Raw genomic sequence first — 21,397 nt, 5'->3', positions numbered from 1 at the left:
GAAAAAAAACTCTGGAGTTTATTCTGGAGCATATGAAAACTTTGGAGCAGCTTGTAGTGCTCAGCTAATTCCATATCAGATGGGTAGTTTTGCTGTTACAGACTTGCCATTGGAAAAAAGGATGGTTTATATATAGAAAGAGTACTAGCTGCTTTGATATTGTTTTTTCTCTAAATAAAAAGTGCAGGGTTGTGTGGTTTGTTTGTTTGTTTGTTTGTTTTAACCTGCACTTTTTATTTAGAAAAAAAGCAATGCAGTAGCTGTGCAGTAGCAGTTTCCAGTTTCATGTCACTTTAATCGGTGTTTTCTATTTCCATTAAATTGTGTAGCCAGAAATGAACTTCGGACCCGACTCTTACCCATGGCTCCATTGGCAGATAGCCTTTGTGTTCCTGGGCTAGGGCCATATATGATCCTGAGCCATGCAGCTGCCATCCTCAGCATAAACTACTCTAATTTACAGCTGCTGTGCGCTGTTATCTGGTGACTAGAACATTAAGACCCAAAGACCATTAGTCTTTGCTAATTCCTCTTGATAAAAGTTTAGTTGTTGGAACATGCAGGTGACGCAGCAAAATTAAGTCCCATGAGCCAGAAGGTTCTAGCTAGTATGTGGTGAGGACAGAGAAAGCCAGCTGTAAGCTCATCTCCGCATTCAGCTGATCGTAGCATACCATTGCTACCTGTGCTGGTACTGAACAAGTAGGTGGGTCAAAAGCCCTATGCCAAACTTCAAGATACACTTCTATAAAATAATTTATGTCCCAGGCTAGCTACTTTAGCAATAAAGTGATTGGTGCCATTGGACTGGTAAAAGCAGACAAAGTGTTCTCGCTTATTCAGTCTCCTCTATTATCGTTAACTTTCTCAGGTGCTGGTTTGGCATGTAGGAGACACAGAACCAGGTCTCTGATGGAAATCAGAGCAGAGACCTGAACATGGGTCTTTTACGTCTCAAGTGTGTGTCCCTGGGAGGCTGCTTTTTTCTTGCTTCAACTGGAAGAGATTTAAAATCTTCAAAACTTTCAATAAGTGGAAAAGAGTTTTCCCTATCTGCCTGAATGATGAGTAGATAAGTACTGGAAATAAGACTGGAAATACTGGATAAACACTGGAAACACCCAGGTTCAATAGACAAATGTTTGCTGTTCAAAAATGAAAGTGATCATAGATAGTGTGCTGTTAATACTCAACTGAAATGAAAATGAGACATCTAGCTTTACAGCAACCTGTCATTTGCAGTACTTGCCTGTAGACCCTCGGGGTTCATGTTTCTTCTTATGTTGATGTGAAAGCATAGGTTATGCTGCAAAATGGAGTCTTTTCATCTGCTCTTTTTAATAGACCAAGGCAGACAAGGTGGGAAAAACTGCTGCTCCTGCATTATGGTGGGTTTTTTTGTGTCCTTGAAAGGTATTGGTCACACTGACTGTGGATTCATACGGTATCCATAATCTCTCTGGCAGTTTAAGGTTTACTGAAGTTATAGTAGAAATATAAATTCTTACATTCATCCAGCTTCACTAGTGAGCTGTAATCTTAGAAAGCTATTGGTGCTTATTAAGTTTTGCTTAGAGGAGGTTACATACAAGCGAGGGATTAAGATAATCAGTTACAGGTTTTACAGATTATTTAAGGGGCTATTCATAAAGATAAAAATATCAATCATGCTGTGACATGGAAAAAAACCCAGCAAAAGTACTAATTTTACAGTTTAACTTGAGAAGAACTACAGGACTTGACCTGCTTTCAGAAACAAAGCTTAAAACAGGAGCAGGGTGGTCTGTGAAAATGTTTAGCCATAAATTGATCAGCAAGGTACTGACAAGCAGGTGCAGCAATGGAGTGTAATCCCAGAATACAGGCCTGATATCTCAGAGGAATCAATGGATGGACTCTGACACTTAAAACAGAAAGACAGAAAGAAATAATAAAAATAAGTTCTAAAAATATAACACATACTTTAGTTAAAATCTCAGCAGCCGTAACTGTTTCGGCATACTGGCTTCAGGTCACGTGCTGTGACATGGGGTGAAGTTACAGAGCAGCTCAGTAAGCAACTTGGCAGGTTTCTACTCCTTCTAAGGCAGAAGTCCCTGATGGCCTTGAGTGAGTCATTAAGCTGTGCCTCGGTTTCCCTGCCTATAACGATGAGTGTATGTCTTGCCTCCGTTATAAACAGCTTGCCTATCTTCCAGTGAAAGGATGGTATAGAAGCTGAGATGTTAGCATGGTGGTGTTTTTAACAGAATTGGTTAAATCCGCTTTTATCTGAGATTCAGACATTCCTAACTTTTCATTTGTATGTACATTTCATTGGTTTTACAGAGCCCAAAGGAGAACAAAAAAAGTGAACAGAGTTCTGGAAAACATAACTAATGAGGGTAGAGAAAAGGAACTAAGATTTTTCTGGTGTAAAGTAGGTAGGAGGGGGACTGTCAAAGAACTGAGAAGGGGTAGACTAATCCTCCTGGGCAGTTGAAAGGGCAAAAACAATGGGTTTAAATTACAGCAGATGAATGAGGAGATAACTTCTTATTGAAAGGTATAAACAGCAGTGAAATAGATTACCAAAGAGGACTGGGGAATCTCAGTCATTGGGAATGTATAGTAGTATCTCCCAGAAATGGTTTAAACCTATAGTCTGCTTTCATTGGGGCTGAGAAATACATTAGATGATTTCCAAACTTCTTCCAAACTCATTTATATTGTGCTTTCTTAATCTTTGCCTTATAGAATCCATTTTGGTTCAAAATCTGGGAAATTACGAGATCCATTGGAAATTGCACTTCTCAGAATATGACAGTGCTTTTGCTGTGCCTACAAAATTGTGTTGGTGTCTGTCCTGTTGCCACGGCCTCATTTTTATCTGACATAAGGAAGCAGCAGTTCAGTATGGAAAGCAAAAATAGGTTGCTTCAGGTGTGTGTAACCTCACAAGAGGTGTTCAGTTTAGTCTCCCCTTGCTTTTTGGCTTTTCTGCTCTCATAGCAAAATGTCTAACGTTTCAATATTGTACTGCCTCTTGGGAAATAGTACAGACTGTGCTCTCTGTGGTAACCCAGGAGCAGAACTGGAGTTTTTTTGGTAACCTTAAAAGGAGATTGCAGTTTGCATCATTACTTTTCAATGTAGTTTTCAATTGTCTTGTCAGGACTAGACTTCCAGTTGTTTGAACACTCGCACATTTTGCACAAGGAGATTACAAGATCCTTTTACAAGTTTTTACCTTCTTCTGTCATTAATAGATACATAATTACATAAAAATCAATAGCTGTTTTAAATTTTGGGTGCCATGCAACCATATCTAGTTTTATTCAGGGTATGGAAAATGTTTATTTTAATAAAGCTGTGAGTTCCTTTACAATTATTATTACACTATTTCTGCATTATGCCCCATACTGCTGTTATCACAGAATTACTATGACTCTAGCTAATGCCAGAGTGCACATTTGTCCTTTTGTTCATCCATCAGTAAAGCGCATTGGCTTCTGTAGTCATGTTTCCATGTCCTCAAAGGGCTTTAATCAATCCCCAGGAGCTCACCAAAGAGTAAGTTTCTATTCTATTACAGTCCCTGAAATTTTAATTTACTTTTCTTTTAGTGGTGATTCAAAGCAAAAATTTGTGCTGTTTTTAATTTGTAAAGAAAAAGAGAGGTGAGAAAAAGTAATAAAACTGAAAGCAGATCCTTCACCCATATGGCTAATGGTCCCTACTATATGATCACCTCTGTCCATTGTCCTCCTAATTGGGCCTGTGTAGATAAAGGAGGGATTAAAGTTCTCCCTTATTTATGTGAGAGTTTCAGAGTGGCTCTGCAGGCTCAGGAGGCTAATGAGAGATGGGAAGGGAGGGTATGGTGGGAAGCATTGTTAACACCACCCGCGCTAACAGCAAGAGTTAGTCAGGTTGCCGCCTGTGAAAATGGATTGGGTTTTATCTTGAACAGCCCAAGTCAGGAAGCGTGTTTTTTCACCACAGATCTGAAACTGCCTACCCCAGATGAGGGCCAAAGATCCTATTGCCAAGTGAATGACAGAACGATTGTCAGCACGTTCCCTTATCTTCCTCTCTCTTACCATGTGTACAGCAAGAACCAAAGTGCCAAGACATTAACCGAGTCAGTCAGCACAATCCTCATGTATGGCGGGGAGGCAGTGATGATTTTATAACATTATTACTGGCGTGGCATCCCTGGGCTGTGAATGGGCATGCATATATTGGGTAAATGTGGCTTTAGAGTGCTGTCCTTGACTCAGGCATGGAAATTCGCATTTCTGAAAGTTATGGAAAACCTCAGAAAACCTAAAGTTTGAAAAATATGTTCAGTCTGGCAGTCTCTTTCCTTACACAGGCATAAATACATGTAATTGAGAGATTAGTCAGAAGGAATCTGGATATTTAATTAATAGCTCCAAAGTAGTTTTATTCTTTCCCCTTTCTCTGTCAGTCGTCTTTTATGTTTTAATGTAGCTTAAGCAAAACAAATCAAAAGCAATCCTTTATGTTCTGTTTAATATATAAATTTCTGTTGGCTTGAGGCATGTGTTTTGAATTTCTGTTCATATAAATCTTGCAGAGAAAAAGTTACTAGTTGGCTTTCTTGTGTTTCCCGTAGTTGACAGTTTGTTAATGTAAAGTAAATCACTGTTGGAATGAATTTCACAGGAAACTGCCTCTCATTACCTCTATTTACTTTTTTAGCTATAATTTTCTGATGGTGCTGATAATTCTTTTCCCTAAAGTGTTTGGACCTCGTTGCATTAACCATAACAATATTGCCTTAAAAGCACAGTGATTTTTTTCCCTTCCTGTAATACGCACCTGTAGCCAAACCCAAATGGCATATCGTGAAACATCACAGAAATTCAGAGCTGACTAGGACTTCATCTTACAGGATCTTTGCACGCCTTTGTTAGAATATAGGGTCCATAATGTACCTTTCTCTAAAGAATATACCTTTAAAGAAAGAATATTCCTTTCACTGAAGGTCCTATCTTTATGAACTGTAGATTTTAGAATCAGTTTATAATTTCTTTTTGCCTCATTTTTTCTGTTCACTGTTAAAAACAGAGCCAAATGACAATTTGTCAGTTTGTCAACATTGTCTATGACAAGGGACAATAAAAGTATCTGGCTCAGTGGTATATCCAACAATACCCAAAATGACTTGCGGCCAGCGCGACTGTGCTTTACAAAAGGCTGCCTCTGACAGAGGTTATTATGGAAAGAAATTCATTCTTCATGGGTTTTTTTTGTCAGTTGGTCTTAATAAAGTGAATGAACATTCTAGAACAAAATGAGTTTCTGTCTCATTAGAAGACTGAAGTCTTGGCGAATGTCACTTTTTTTCTCTTGTGGACTAGTAATGTGAGAAATGTTGCATCATGAAGTGAACATCTTAACTAGGAATAGAACAGTTTTCCAGATAAAAGTTCCTTACATTTAAGTCTAGCAATCAAGTGACATGCATTTTAGTATGTATTTCAATTAATACAGTGTAATTAAAATGGTTGATTTCATATACCAGTGGACGTTTTAGAAGTGAGTGATTACCACTGTAAACTCAGCACTTGTCAATGAGTAACAAAGGATGATCTTGCAGATTTTGGATGCGTGTTATGTCCATGTTTGTTTTGCTAGAATGTTGGATTTGTTTACTTAATGGGATTGCTTAAGTGATTTGTATAATGTGTAGCATGTAATGTTTACTAGATCAAGGCCTCAGTTACCACTGTCTGATAACTGAAATGTTAAAATTTGTATTTTTATTACAACCACAGCACAGAGATGTCTGAGATAGATATATGTACCCCATGCTTATGTATGGACAATACAAAAAAGAAGAAAAACATATATTGATTTAGATTTACAGGAATTTGAGAAAAAAAAAAAAGAAGGAATTTTAGCTACAATTTAGTAAGGTACTAAGAAACATGAAGACCCGCCTGGAAAATTACATTCCTTGTTAAGGTTGTGCACAGAAATACCTCTGATTAAATAATTCACCTGTACTGTTTCAGAATTTCTTCCTTTCATTGTGGAAGAGAAAAATCTCTCTCCCATGAGAGGAAAATAAAGTATTTCAGCTATAGAGTGTAAACATTTTCTACAGAGTTAAGTAAAATATTAGTGTAATAATGATAAGTTGCATCAGAGAAATACATTATTACTGTGGTACATTGAGCAAAAGCTACTTTTCCTGCCCTAAGTATAATACAGGCACTCATATCGAGGGAAGGCAGGGCTGCCAGAAACACCTCTTGTTTTGTCTGGATTCAGTGCTCACTGGTCTGCTGAGTTCCTGTAAATGACAGACTAAGCTCTGACTCTTGCTGCAGCACAGGAGAATTAAGTGCATAATTCATAGTTAGAGTTCTGCTTATGTAGTCTGGCCTCCAGGTATCATTCACACTAATCCATTTTATTGACCTTCTTTTGAAGAATCAAGCCACTTTCCACTCTAAACCCAACTACAGTCAAATTTTTTTGGTACCACTGTGAACTTGTACTCCTTTTTTCTCATCTTTTATGTTGTTGGTTTTACCCTATTGTCTGGGACAGCAGCTGTTTGAGCAGTATGTTGACTGTTTTCAATTTGTTAGTTAGAAACAGTTTCGCTAATTGTCCTCTAGATTTCAGCCCCCAAACACGCTCGCCGATTCCCATTCTGTGAATTTTCCCTTTGGTAATTTCTGGACACCTTTTCCAATATTTACTGGTTGCCAAATTCCAGTGTAGCAAATACTCACTTTTGACAAGAGAGGCCACCACGGTGGTAACTCAGATGGTTTAATACTCCAAAACTACAGCTATATCAATTAAGATGCTAGATACTTGAATATTCTATAGAAGTTTCAGTGTGGCATATTTTCAGAGAATTTTTTTTTTTTTAAGTTCTTGTAGACTGAAAAAGTGTGTGTGTTGGAAAATATTTTGTTCTTTTAAAGAGTGTCAGAAAGTTAATTCCCATTCTTGAAGCCACTTTTTTCTAAATATCCCCAAAGTGGTCCAGCTGTCTTCCAGTACATTGTAAAACTGCATTTTTCAGGGATTAATATCTGCAAGAGTTAGCTCTTGCAGAACACAGGGCAGATCCATGAAAAGATCATCACAGAACTAACCTAATTTTTGAAAGGATACAGTGCGATCAGAGTTTTTCCAATTCCAGCTTTTTCCCTCATGAATATGCTTCATAATGGGTGTCGGACAGAAAACTGCAACTCCCTATCTTGAACAGAGTTTGTTTTGTTCAGATGCATGCTCTGGCTTCTCACAGCTCTTCTCATTAAGAGCTGCGCAGTGACAAATCCATAGTATGATGCTGAAGTCATTTTTTTATCAGAACTTGCTTTTTAGGTGGAGAAAAAGACCTCATGGTTGAAGTTATCACAGGCATTTGTACAAGTCCCAATGCTCAGTGAGTTTTGTTTTGTGGTGCGAGGAGTGAGGGGAAGCGTGGGTTGGTTTGTTTGTTTGCTTTAATTATCTTAGATTTAAAGGAAAGGCTTATAAGTGAGTTTAAATCTTTTACTGGTTGGTTGTTTAGGGTTTTTTTGTTTTGTTTTAATTCTGTGTCTAAATATTTTCCAATTCCAAAGTATGTTAGTCATATATCATACCGCACTTCACAGAAACTTGAAGTATACAGGGAATACTGAAATCACCTTGCCTGCTTAGCCATTAAACATATGCAAAGGAACACCCACATTGTCTCTTTTGTACTGAAATCTAAAATAACAAAGAGATTCAAGTGCTGGATATCCACGTATCCAATATTTTTAATAACAAATCACCTAAATTGCGTTCAACTCGCCTTGGATTTTAACTTTGCTGTAGAGCATTGTTATATTTCAAGAAATCATATCTGTAATATACATTCCAAAAGAAAAAGGGAAAAATGCTGGTGTTGAACAAAGGTATCGTTCGTACAATGAGTTAAAAGTTGTTGTTTTTTTAAAAAAAAACAAAATATTATTTGGCTGATAAAAAGATTTAAAGGGAGTGTAACTATGAAAACAATGAGCCCCCTCCCTTCCATGTGTAAGCCTGGTACATCAGCTGTGCCTGTGTGCACCAGCTGCTCTGGTCAGTTTATTATGTAACCAATTTGCAAAATGTGGGCTTTTTTTCTTTCACCTGTTGGACTTTGGCAGTATATTGTTTCCATGATGTCCAGTCTTTTGATCTCATTTTGAATTGTGTATGCTTCTGCTGAAACCTTGCCACTGGAACTGGCAAAGACATTGTATAGCAACAATACCACCAGTTGGGGCTTCCCTCTCTCTTCTCTCTGCTTATGGGGGTTAATCTTCTGTTAAGTGATTGTTTCACTGTGTTGCGAATTAATTGCGTTTAACCCTTCCATGTTCTCAGAAGGTCTCAGTGAAAGTCAAAATGGTAGAAGTAGCATTGGTCTAATAATCTTCCCTCCCTGGTGATGCGTGGCAATCAGAAGATGGTACTGAGGATTAAAAAGGCAACATCTCTCTCTATATACACTCCTTCCCCCTAATTAAATTTGTGCCTATTTATCACATGTGGGGTAATACCAAATGAACGGTTTCTAAATCCCTTGCCGTGACTAGTAACTTAAAAGTTACCTGTAAATAACATATGTCTGGCTTAGTCAGTTGTCTTTAGTTTTGGGTGATTTTCTTCCCCCCATTGTCCGCAGTGTTGATGTACACAATGCAAGTATTCTCTTACAAGGCAACTCCTGTAGTTACTGACTCCTTTGACTACAGTCCTCAACAAAAGTATCTGAAGTTGTTGTATATTGTTTATAGCATATAAGAATTGAATGACTGGCAACTTAATTATATAATCAATAGCTGAACTCAAGATCTTAAGAAAAAAATTGCCTATTTTCTTGTGTTTGGCTGCATAAATCTTTTCTGAATAGAACATCATAGCAATGGAATGTATCAGATGCCAGAAATGTAGCTGAGTTCAGTTTTCAGTGCTATTGTTTTCAAAATATTTATCTTGCTTTATTGTCTTAATCAGTTTTCTGATGCAATAAATATTCTGAATTTGAAGAAAATTACAATGTTCATTTTAAAATTTCACTATATTTTCCTATTTCTAGAACTATTTTTCTTAAATAAAAATATTTTTTCAAGAAAGTAAAGAAAAATAACTCTTACTAATAATGTGATTGAAAAAGTAATAACATAAATTCATAGCAAGCATGCCATTTGCTTTCTTGTACTTAGGAATGGTGAAATTGAGACAGAACTGCTTTAACCCTGAAATAGTTTTGCGCAGCTATTGGAATAAGGTATAAGGAAACTCTTCAGTAAATGTTCAGCTATATATAGTCTAGTGGTTCCTCCATTTTAACTGAGTTGCATAACATTGATTTTATTTGGTCCCACCAAAGTCACTGCAAGTTTTACTGCCCGCTTGCATAAGAGCCGAGACACATCACTGTTAAGCACTTTGGAAAATCCCTCCCCAAATGTCCAAACAGAAACTATTTGGAAGTTGGTGTCTTGGCCAAACAATGTTGTTATGTCAGAGGAAGCCAAAGTTCTGCCCATGCCTTTAAAATATTGCACTTGCATGGTACTGCAGCATTGCTGTTCAGTGCTCTGAAAGGAAAAAGGCTTAAAGAACGAAAGAAGTGTTGCTGTGTACACTTGGCAGCAATTATATGTTGTAACTTGTAGTTTTTGTCTGCAGATTACTGTGATCTCACCCAGCAATTGTTGAAATGGAAGAGGGTTTTGTATTCTGCTTTTTGTCTGTGTAATCCCCATGTCATGTGAATCCTGACTTGGTACTTAAGAATTGACTTGAGCTCCAGCAAAAAACTCAAATGCACAAACTCTTCTGGAAGGACTGATACTGAAAGACTTTTTCTTCCAGCACTGTTCATGCTTTATGCAGGACACGGTACCATTTGCAGGAGTTTGGAGCACCTCAGATTCCCAGAGACTCAGTGGAAAATGACCATTGTCAGCAGTCCCAAAAACTTAGCCAAGACGACAGCGTTTTTACTCCATCTCCCTCTTTTCAGCTAGGTTTACTGCATCCTGTTGGGGATTGTTGAGGAATTGGCAGAGCCAGTTAAAATATCATAAGAATCCAGACATCCACTCTTGTTTCTGCCTACCCATCCATCCATACTCTGCCTGGTTTTTAATCTTAGCACACAGAGGAAAGCTTTCTTTTTTCCTCTTTAAATGGATTCCTTTTCATTATAGTGACATGAAAGAGTTTTTTTGAGCTTTCCTCATATTTTACTGCAGTGTGCGTGTTTCTAGTGAGAAGACAGCTCAGCCTGGCCAAAGTTTTAATCTTTAGGGTGAGGTCTGCAATGCTTCTTATCTTAATCAGCTACTGTGTTTATTCACTTGAAATATGTGAAAATCTGAAGAAACTTCTTCTATTAGCAGGGATCAAGCCAAACTACCAAACAAAAAGTAGAATCTGGTATTGTAGCAATTCATGGCATTTCACATTAGATTTCTATTAGCTTTCCTTTGCAAAATTTGCTGTAAGGAATGATACAATGACAGCAGAATGGAAAATAATCTTATATATTTTAAAAACAGTAAAAGGTCTTAAACTAGAATCTGGTCATTAAAACTTGAACATTGTGAGTCACAAACATAAATTACTTAATAGCAGTTGGTGAACATTGGAAGAAACTTTTTTTTTCTTGCCAAGAAGCTCTTCTGTGGTATTTGTCATTTGTTCTTCATATTTTAATTATCTTCATGTTTGTAGTTCAGCTTTTTTTATATTGGCCCGCACAATAGTTCTCACAACAGTCCCCATTAGTCCTATTATATCATTCCTCATAAAACATACAGTGTTGGAGTGTAAACTTTTAAGTATATATACAAATACCGACAGTAACAAATATCATGATAATCAAATGCTATGCAAGTAGACTTTGTATGGCCAAGGCAGTCTATACATTCAAGAACCAGTTACCTGAAATGCAAGGAGATGATCTGCACTGTTGGATACCATTGTTGGGCTGTACTTACCAATTTGTCAACAATTATGAAAAACACTGAAGACCAATATGCCCAGTCTAAACACTGATCTAGTGAATATGTTCCCATATAGACCTCTCTTGGGGTTATGGCATATATTACACATACTGGGTTTTCAATAAGATTAACAATTCACCTGTGATGTTTTTAAAGTTATAATGCAACTTCATGAGGCTTGTCCCCTTAAAGTTACAAATGTTAAATAGTAATAATGGTGGTATTTTATTATTTTTCTCCATGTAGCATGAGCTTTCGTAAATAAACTAATACTAGTTGGCATCATCGTATCTGACTGGAGGCATATTGTCTGGATGTAGGTTCGGCCATTACCCAGTGCTTGTGTATTGCCATAAATAAAGTTGCTTGACTTGTTCTTTGGCACTGCTTTAAAAGTACAAATCATATAAATTCTTTGTGATTAGAATGACTGATAAAAATGTCTATAAAACATTATGTGTTTATGATGCAACTTAAATACAGGAAAATGTTGACCTAAACTTTTGGAACAGTGTAAGGACAAATATCCATATGGAGACACATTAATGTGTATATTTGGATTGTGCACATGGATCTCCTGTACTGTCTGTGAGTGCGGACAGATTTATAAGTCAAGCCCAATAGCACAGAGCCTTTGTCCACACTTCAAGTAAATTACGTTCTTGAGTATAGGTTGTTTAGGTCATGGAAAACCATATCTATATGAGACTTGAACAAATAATGTTTTTCATTGTAAGTACCTTCTTATCAGCAGCAATATGAGAGGTGTGAGTGGATATCCAGGCTCCCAATTACATATGGATATTGCCATTTCCCTGTAATTTATCTTTTCTAATTATGATGTGGTACATTGATTTCTGAAATTTCACATGCTATTAAATATCTCTTACTTGTCTGTTACTGCTTTAAGGTAACACAACCCATCATTCCTACCAATTCTGACAGAGAGTAAGACATCTACATTTTTTTGCTTTCTCATCATCTCCTGTCTTACGTGGAGGTGAGGAAAAGATTGGGATTCAGCTGGTGGGCTGAAACAGAGAATGATAATCTAGAATGTCAGAGATCTGTGTGGTAGAAATAAAGGCATAAAGCAGTGGGGTAGGTTTCCTTTGATTTTCACACAGTGGCGGTTTTCAAAGTTTGACTTATTTAAAATAACAAAAGAAAGCTTTAGGAAGAAAATATAAAGAAAATACTAAGGCTGGAAAGCTGTAATTCAGTCATTTGGAAATAACGGAATTGAAAAATTCAGGTTGCCTATGGAATTTTCCATTTTCAAATCCATCATGATGATGCAGGTTTTCGTCACCTGTTTTTTGTCATTGGCCTCCAGCTTTGTACAGAGCAGAGATGCTGTGAGGCTGAAAACAAACATGGTTTTTAAGGCCTTTGTGTAATATGTGGCCAGAGGTAGAATATGTACACTAAACGAGGCATTGGATTGCAAGAAGATCTCATGGCTAGGGTGGTTGAAGGCTGTGCTAGAAACCTGAGTGCTGTCTCTCTTGTCTGCGAAGGGTAACTGACCAAATGAATTTCATGGCTTTCTCTAACGTGTCTCATCTTCTGTGCCTAATTTAAACCTATAGAGTGATTGACGTCTATAATTGCAGTTGAAGTGAATATGAACTGTGTTTGACTATATTAACCTCTATATAAATCTGCAAATCAAGAATAAGTTAGGTCTTGTGTATATGAAATTAGACACCTAATGTCAGAGGATTCTTCCCATCTTGATATTCCCCAACTACCTTTCTATAAAACGAATTAAAGAGTACTTCTTCCCTCACAGTCATAATGCAAGTTTTTAATTAATAACTGTTGGAGAAACTTTCAAATGTTATACTAATGAACACCACAGAAGAGCTCACAAGGAAATCAGTGATTCAGTCTCAGGAGAGGACTGGAATTTATGCAAGGCTGAGGGTCACACATCGAAGAACGGAGGTAAAGCAGGGTATTGAAAAGTTGCTTATTTTATGTGATTTGTCCTTCCTGTGCACTGAATGAGGTCCTGCAAAAACAGTAGTGTGTGATTATGTAATTGAAGAATTTTTTTTCAATTATCTATGTACAGAGGCCAAAGGAAGGTTAAGTCTGGTATTTCCTAACTTCAGTAGTCCTTAATTGTGCAATCCTAATGGTGTCTGCGTGTTCCTGGGAGGGGTTTATAATGTTGGTGTGTGTATGTATTTGCAAATAAAGATACAATTACTGTTAGTTTAAGTTAAATTTTAATTTAACCCACATGGAGAGCAGAAAGTCTTTTTAACAAAATGTTATTTACTTATTTTTCCTGTTTCATCCATTCTCACTTAATCAAATGTTTTCTGAAATATTTCTGAGACTTTTTAAGGAAGCTGAGGTTGACAGTCATTGGAGTAATCAAGCCACTTCACTGTGAAGCAATTAACTTAGGAATAGAACAACTCTCCTTTTATTTTAATTATTTATTGTGGCCTTTGAATGACCCAGCAGTTAGAACAATAGCACCCTGGTTCTGTACGACCTATGTAACACCAGAACATAGTATTTCATAACGAAAAAGAAAAAAGGAACAGAGGTATTATGTTGTAGTACTTCCTACATCCTAGTATCACTTGTAAGGTTTTCCCCCCTTGGTCCTTCAATTTTTCATTCCATCCATAATTTCAAGGGGATTTCTGGTTACACATTTGAAATATATCCTTTCTCCATCTTCTCCAGTATTCTTTCCAAGGCAATACTGTGCACAGGGGTTTTGTTTTGGGTTTTTTTTCTCCCTTTGTTTTTTTTTTTTTTAAGGTGCTGTAATTTTTAGTTTATTGATGGTTCATTTGTAGCATCCTTCTGGAAAAAGAAAACAAAACACTTTGCATTTGAAACAGAGGATTCAATGTTACACTTGGCAGAAGAGAGACAAGAAGGCGTCTATCTAGAGAGGAGGCATTAAGGCTTTTACTTCTGCAGTGTTAGTTTCTGGAGGAGCACTTGGGGAATGTTGGAGTCTGTATGAGTAGGTCCTGTGTGGACTGAGGTTTGAATGAAGGTGGCATTGTGCTAGGGAGTGGGGTTCTCTGAAATGCATAAAATCTTTCTGTGTATCTGAAGTAATGGCAGGGTGCCCAGAGCTTTGTGGGATGTTGCCTACTTCTTCAGCAATAAATAAAATAAGCAAGTAAATAAATATATTTAGTCAAGGGTAGGATATCTTTGATGTGAAGATCTTCTGCTAGATGAAAGGCTGCAACTGGCATGCAGTGCCAAGCATCTCCCTGCTTCCTTAGTGCCTTTGGTGCCAACATCCTCAAAAAGAACAAGGCTTGTAATCCTTAAGACATCAGATTTGAAAAAGGATTTCCTTTAGAGCTAAGGTTGTTTTTTTTCTTACTCTGCAGACATGTAGCTAGTGGTAGGACAAATGAGTCTTCCAATTAATAACTGTGGCAGTTTTTGCATTACAAGTGATCAAATAATTTAATTTTCCTGTAACCATGGACAAGGTGCTGATGCCCATCTGCCCTTGGAGCAGAAGTAGCTCTGGTACTGGTTTAAGCCAGGGGTCCAAGCAACCCAGTGTTCATAGATGGGCACCTGGAACAGAAGAGTTAAAACAAGGCCTACATATATGATGCTTCCCTTCAAAACTCTCCCAGTCTTTAACTGTTTCAATTTGGGGAATGAAAATCTCACTGAGGCTGGTGTGGCTTGCCCGTTCAGTAGTCTGCAATGGATTTCTGCCAACTAGTTGCCCACTCTCCCTTTGAACTTGCACATCCGCAGTCAGGCAGGGAGTGCCACATGTCCACTTCCTGCTGCATGAACCACCACCTTGTTCTCCTTACTTTGAACCTGGTTTCTATAACAAGGGGCCACCAAGTGAAGACAGTGAGCAGATATTCCCTCCGTCCCTTTTCCCTGTCACCCACAGACCTTTTGTAGACCTTTGTCAGATCTCCATTGCATTGTCTCTTTTCCAGCTTGAAGAGTACTGGACTAGTCCCTTGCTTGCCCTGACCATCTCCACCCAGGACCCCCACCCAGGTATCCTCTGCCTGTGGCTCTAGGGCTTCATTTAAGCCCAGGCTGGGACACCCACACGTGTCCTGGGCTATCAGACAGCTGGGAGCAGAAGGAGCTGGGTGGCCCCTGACTGGGGAGGATCTGGGAGCCACGGTGACCCCAGAGCAGACAGGGCCCTTGCTGACTGGGTACAGTCCTACCACATCTGAGCCAGGCTAGCAAACAGGATGAGGCAATGAACCAGGTCCAAGATCCATCCAGGGAGTCAAGTCAGCAGCAGCCAGTGACAAGGCCAGAGACAGATAACTCCTACAGCATATGTCCAGCAAGAACCGAAAGCCAATTAAGGGCTTTTAGTGCACTCAGAGTACTGTCACGCTTATCTACATTGAATTTTATTTGTTGTTTTATTGCTTAGTCACTCTGTCTTGTAAGAGACTGATTTTTCAGTTCTTGACAGTTTGCCTTCAAGGTATCTACTATCTGGAGTAGCTTTCTATCATCAGTAAGCTCTTCTTCTGCTTTTCCAGATACTTTCTGGATATGTTAAGTAATGTGGATCCCAGCAAAGACCCATGTGGAACTCTGCTGGTGATTTTCTTGCCTTTTTACAGCTTCACATTGGCTCTTACGCCCTGCCTCTTAACCAGTTATTTATCTGGGCCAGAACCTTTCTTATTATGTAATGACTGCTTAGTTTCCTTTAAAGCCTTTAGTAAAAGTCTTCGGCAGAAATTTCTGGATATCCAAGTGAAATGTGTCAGCTGGGTCACATTCACCCGCATAGCATGACAACCCTGCAGAGAACTCCAAGAGGTTTGTAAGACAAAATGTCACTTTACAGAAGTCATGTTGACTCTCCCAAATTGATTCTATTTATCCAGGTGTCCACTAATTCTAGCATTTCTTATACCACAGATCCCTTGTGGTAGCCGAGGCACTGGTCTGCTCAGTGAGAAAAAGAAAATTGTAGTAAACCAGTTTTACCTGACTACCAGTTACTGACAACCTTTACAGGTGTTAATGTTATTAGCAAGTCTTTAGGATGTATGACTTGTAATTACACTGCTGTTCCAGTGCTCCAGACTAAGACTGCATCTTGCAGAAATGGGCTTGAAAATAACAGGATATGTTTGATCATGTTGACAAGCAGTGGAAAGGACTGAGCAGTACTTCTAGTGTTTTATTAAAATGTAATGAAAGGTTTGAGCAGCTCACCTGAGTGGTAGTTTCTCATTATAATTTTGTCCTAGAGCCACTCTCGTGGCTCACAACTGTGAACATTTGCAGAAGAACCTTTTCAGTTGCAGCAAATAGCTAGACCACAGTTTGACCATCTTGAGGAAGAAATCAGAAGTCTGTTTTTCATATAATGCTCCCTCAGACTGTGAAGAGGAGAAAAGAACCATCGTGGGAAAAGAAAGCATGAATTTCTGCTTTCTTCTGAAATGCAGAAGAGGCAGGAATAAACTAAAATGCAGAAAGAACCAAGATAGTCTGCAATTCACCCTATATGCTCTACGTTCTGTCTCACAAATGTAGAGACAAACCTGTTACTCTGCTCGGTGCAGATCTGGTAGTCATGGGACTAACAGTCCTACCTCTCCCTAAAAGGATGGAGCACTTCTGCATACTCTCATATCAACTCAGATATGGTCAAGTAAGTAGAATAGGTTATTTCTTATTGATGGGCAGCTCAGAAATCAGCTAGTTCAGAGATCAGAGGTTTTTAAACCTTTCTGTTTGAAAGACCATGCAGCAGTCAGTTCTAAGTGGCAGATAACACTGTGGTGCTAGTTTTGTGTGTTTGAGTAAACCCAAATCCCAAGAAACTTCTGATACTATTACTTCCTGTAAAGTAGTTGTTTTTTTCAGAACAGGAAAGCTTGTAACCTGTAAATGAAATAGCAAAGTTTGCAGGGAGTAACAAAATTGGTTTAAATCAGATTTAAGTATAAGACAAAATAGTGTGAATGAGAATACCCACATTATTTAATGTATTTAAACTATTAGGCTTTTAAACTCTTTTGGGCTATCAGCATTACAACTGGAACAGTAGCTTTTCATACATTCCACTTTACAAAATAACAGAGAGATATGTATACAGGTAGTGGGCATGAGTCATAGCTAGAACTTCCTATAATTCTTTTAAAATTGATGATGTTACTGGTGTACAAGGATGGTCTGATGGGCAAGAAGTCAGTAGAAGTATATCTCTTTATACCTGCCTAGTATCTTGTCTAGAATGTTTTTTCTACATTTCTATTCTAAAGTTATATTTTACCACTTTAAGTGTCAAAAAGGAGACAAATCATGTACTTCTGCTTATTGTAGCACATTTCTAATATACCTGTTTTCCATAGTATATGTCCTCTACAATGTTTACCATCACTCTGACCTTGAGGTTAAGAAATATCTATACTGAAACTACTGTTTTCTTATTATCACGGTCATTTGCCATGAAATAATAAATTTCACATTGCATCTGTGCTAAGAGTCATGGATTACAACCAGAATGAGGTGATTTCCCATTATAGCTCCTGCTTTGGCTTTTGAAATGAAACTAGGCCTTTGGTTAATCTTGGAGAGACAGTCCTGGGATGAGGACCGGCTTCAGGCAGGGCAGAGAGTTGCTTAGAGCAGAATTCTGCTATAGGCAACATAGCAGCTGTACTCCTGCTACATATGGCCCATGGTGGCCTCGCTGTCATTAAGGAAGGGATGTGAATGTGTGGTTCATGCTGGAGGAGGTGGAATGACCGCTGCAAGCAGCAGCAGTGACACCTTGTACTGATAAAAGCAGTAGGTGTTGCAAGGCTGGCTTTTCAGACCTCTCATGGCAATTTTTCATCACACCTGCATCACTTAACCCACTCGAGCCCTTATAGTTTGCTGGAGCTGCTTCATCACAGCCCTTCACAGACAGGCCCATCATAGACAGGCAAAATAAGGTCATTCTTACTCTACTGAGAAGATTGAATGTAAGCGTGGTGGTGTTTATTTTTGATGATTTGTCCCATTTGGAAAGTTTGCATGACTGACTGTTTTAGGCTATGGTATTCATATTTTTGTCTCTGTTATCATTTTGCGTTTGTTTTGTTGGTAGAGTTATCCTCAGAGGTAGCACAACCAAGAAGTTTGAAAAGAAAAGAAGCAATTGTCTGTCTAGTTATAAATGAAAGAAGACACTTCTGGCAAACGTTTGCAAGTCATACCTGGTGGTGAATCTAGGAGTTGCCCGATTACTTACAAACAACCCTCTGCCATTTCCGTAACTAAAAACTGCTTAAATTGCTGCTGGCACTTCATTTTAGTTAAGTTTAGAGTTCAGGCTGGAGCAGATTTCCCAGATGAGCCAAAAAGGTGTTTAGCCTGCCACCATTTCTGCCATGTAGTGCAGCATGTGATTCAATACTGGAAGATGCGGTCACAGTTCTATGGCTGTATAGATCAGGATTACCTCAACCTTTTGTTTCTGTGACATTGCATAGGTAGGAATGTGTAGCTGAATGGATCTGTTCAGCACTGTAGTCCTTCCTCATCTGGAGGGAAGGCATTTTGCCCAGCTGTGTCCTAGCCAGACTATCAAGCAGTGCTCTGCCACTTTCATAACTGATTCAGACCCGACTAAAGAAAATATGCAAGCAGTTACCATCGGAGCTATTATAAGAATTTTCCTTCTCATAGTTGTTGCAGCCTGATCATGATGACTCAATTATCACAAGCTATAAAATGCTATAATTGCTATTAGTACTGTCAGAGTCTGTTTTTGCCGTTCTGGCTGAGTAGCCTTGAGACTAGATGCAGGAGGGGATGGGAACTGCCTGGATGAAGAAACCCCTGCAGTTACAAGAGTCACAGGAGAGCAATCTAGCACCCCTGCAGAGTTTTCAGACTACAGATGGATCTCCAGCACTCTGTCTCACTACGGAGTTTACCGCACAGTAACACTTAAGAAAATAGCAGCATTCCTGGAAGACTGTTTGGATAAGGAATGGAGTTGTTATTAAATCAGACTGATTTCTTTTTTTTTCTCCGAATATATTGTTTTTGTTGAAACTAAAAAGTGTATCAATTTTAAAGAAAAGTGACAGGATAAAAATTCTAGCTGGAATGTTTTGATGATGGAGAAAAAACACTGCTTTGCAAATTCAAAGCAAAGTTTTGAGTCATTGTTTTGAATTTACTTCAATATTTAAAAAAAGGTTTCCTAGAAGTTTTGAAGGCAATAACAATGAAATGGTTTGATTTACCTGGAGTGACTTATTTGATATTATCTTGCACAATAATTTTTTTGAAGGAGATTTCTTAATTTTTCTTTCTCTTTTTTTGGAAATAAGATTTCCATATAGTTATTCCTATGCTACTTATTTTCAGGAGTCTAAACTCTTGAGTAAAGACCTATTCTTAACAAAGTGGATCTGTCATAAATCAAAATAAAGCTCAGATGATCTGCCTAAATATTCTGCCATTCTTGCCATGGGAGTCTACCGTAGTTCTAGGCTTAGTCACTGACTTGTGTTGAAGAAATAATGCTGTCACAGCACTGTAGCAAGGTGAATTTAAGTCAACATGACAGCTTGCAGAACACAATGACTACTTGGTTATGCACGTAGGTAGTGTGAAAGGAATTGTTTAATTTTTCTTATCCATGGCAATTAGACACTGTGGTCAGGGTGAAATGCAAGACTTCCTTTATTTCCTGTTTACACAGACTCTATCCTCTACTCTGTGCTTCTTAATGATGGTTTTGGACTCTCCTTGTTCCTCAGTGCTCTGACAGCCTGTCCAGCTTAGTTCTCCCACAGTCATGATGTTGGACTAATTTCTGCAGAACTGTTATGAAATAATTCATGACTCATTCTTCTCCTGCATGAGTGAAATATGCCCACTAAAAAAATCTCACCGCGGCATGGCAAGGAACACTTACCAACTTGTTAAGTATGCTGAGCTGTGTTTTAGCCGGTCTGTACAGGGGATTCCAACCTATGCACTGCAGCATTACTATGCCTCTTCCTAATTCCTACCCATAGGGTGGCCTGATGGACGTATTGGAATATCCTTGCTCTCAGGATACAGTATATCACATTCAGAAAAGATGCTATTAAGAGAAAGGGAGGGCCAGGTATAGCCCTCACTGTTTTTTCACCAGGCTCTGACTGCCTTTTTCTGTCCCACCCTTGTGTAAGTACAATGATACGATCATTTAGGAAGCAAAGTGGTGTTACGGTGTGCCTTACCTTATTTTCCATGTCTGTAGCTTTCCTATTGTGACTCTGTGTTACAGCGAGGACTCACCAAACAATGGTTAGTTCTATGCTTTTAGGCTACTTCTTGTCTTTTCTGGCACTACCTCTGTGAAGGTAATATATTGCCCAGATTAGGCCTTGCATTTATGTTTTTCTTTCCCTCTGGAAATGTTCTGTGATCTGCTTCATTATCTTACAATTTTTATTACTTTCTGCATCCAGATAGATACTAGAGGGACCTAGGGCGACATTGTTGGAACCATTTGTCAGATTACTTCTTGTTTGTGCAGATTTTCTATTCGTTCTGCATGCCTGGTAGGGACCACCTTGAATTCAAAACTAACACTGTAGATTTGTGAAATAATAAGAACTTTCTCCACGCTGTTTCCTGCTTATTTCTGATCAGGTATTATAACCATTCATAGGTAGTATGCTTTCCATGTAAAAAAAAAATTGCCATGCCTAAGGTCTTCACCTTAAGCAGCTTTATTTCTGTTGAACTTTGTGTGTGAAGATAGTAAAGTAGGTCATTTGTTTCTGTTTCAGAAACTGTACATGACCAGCAGTCAGATTATCCTCTGCGTTCCCTTAATGTCAACTCCAGTTTCCCTGTTTGAGTCTATAGGATTTGATCCAAATCCCACTGCAAACAGTGAGAATATTTCTTTGAGTTAGAGAGTTTTGGATGAAGCCTAAAACTGGATGGCCTGGCCAAGGACCACGAAAGGAAAAAAGCTTCTAGTAAGCAGAGAATATCAAACTCAAATAAAGAGAAAGAAATATATTTTATGTATGTTATTTCTTTAATATGTTTAAACATATCTTCTTCAAATTTGAAATTTATTACCCTGAATTAACATTTTAGGTGTTTATCTGGACTTCCGATAAAATATCTAGAACATCTGGGTGGACAACTAGTGAATAGAGTTCACCCTAACTCTGTACTTGACCAGATGATAGGACACGGGTGTGGGAGGCAGATACTGTTCACACCAGTCTCCTCAGACTGCTTTTGAACACTTTACTGATATGCTTCATTAGCCCCTGAAGTGAATTTTTAATGCAGGGAAATGATCATTGAGATAAGTCCTGAAAGAGCTGAGATAAAATTAATTGATGGGTTCATTTGTG

The 21,397-nt window shown here is 38.3% G+C and overlaps 1 protein-coding gene across 4 annotated transcripts in view; it reads left to right on the top strand.

The window, feature by feature from the left end:
* The window catches only part of ADGRG6 (adhesion G protein-coupled receptor G6), a 113,106-nt gene that overhangs the window by 6,935 nt on the left and 84,774 nt on the right, over positions 1-21,397 (top strand). The window lies entirely within an intron of this gene.

Source organism: Phalacrocorax carbo, chromosome 3 (assembly GCF_963921805.1).
Source record: "Phalacrocorax carbo chromosome 3, bPhaCar2.1, whole genome shotgun sequence".
Lineage (NCBI taxonomy): Eukaryota > Metazoa > Chordata > Aves > Suliformes > Phalacrocoracidae > Phalacrocorax > Phalacrocorax carbo.
The sequence above is the reverse complement of the archived record's forward strand: the minus strand, read 5'-3'. Positions and strand labels throughout refer to the sequence as shown.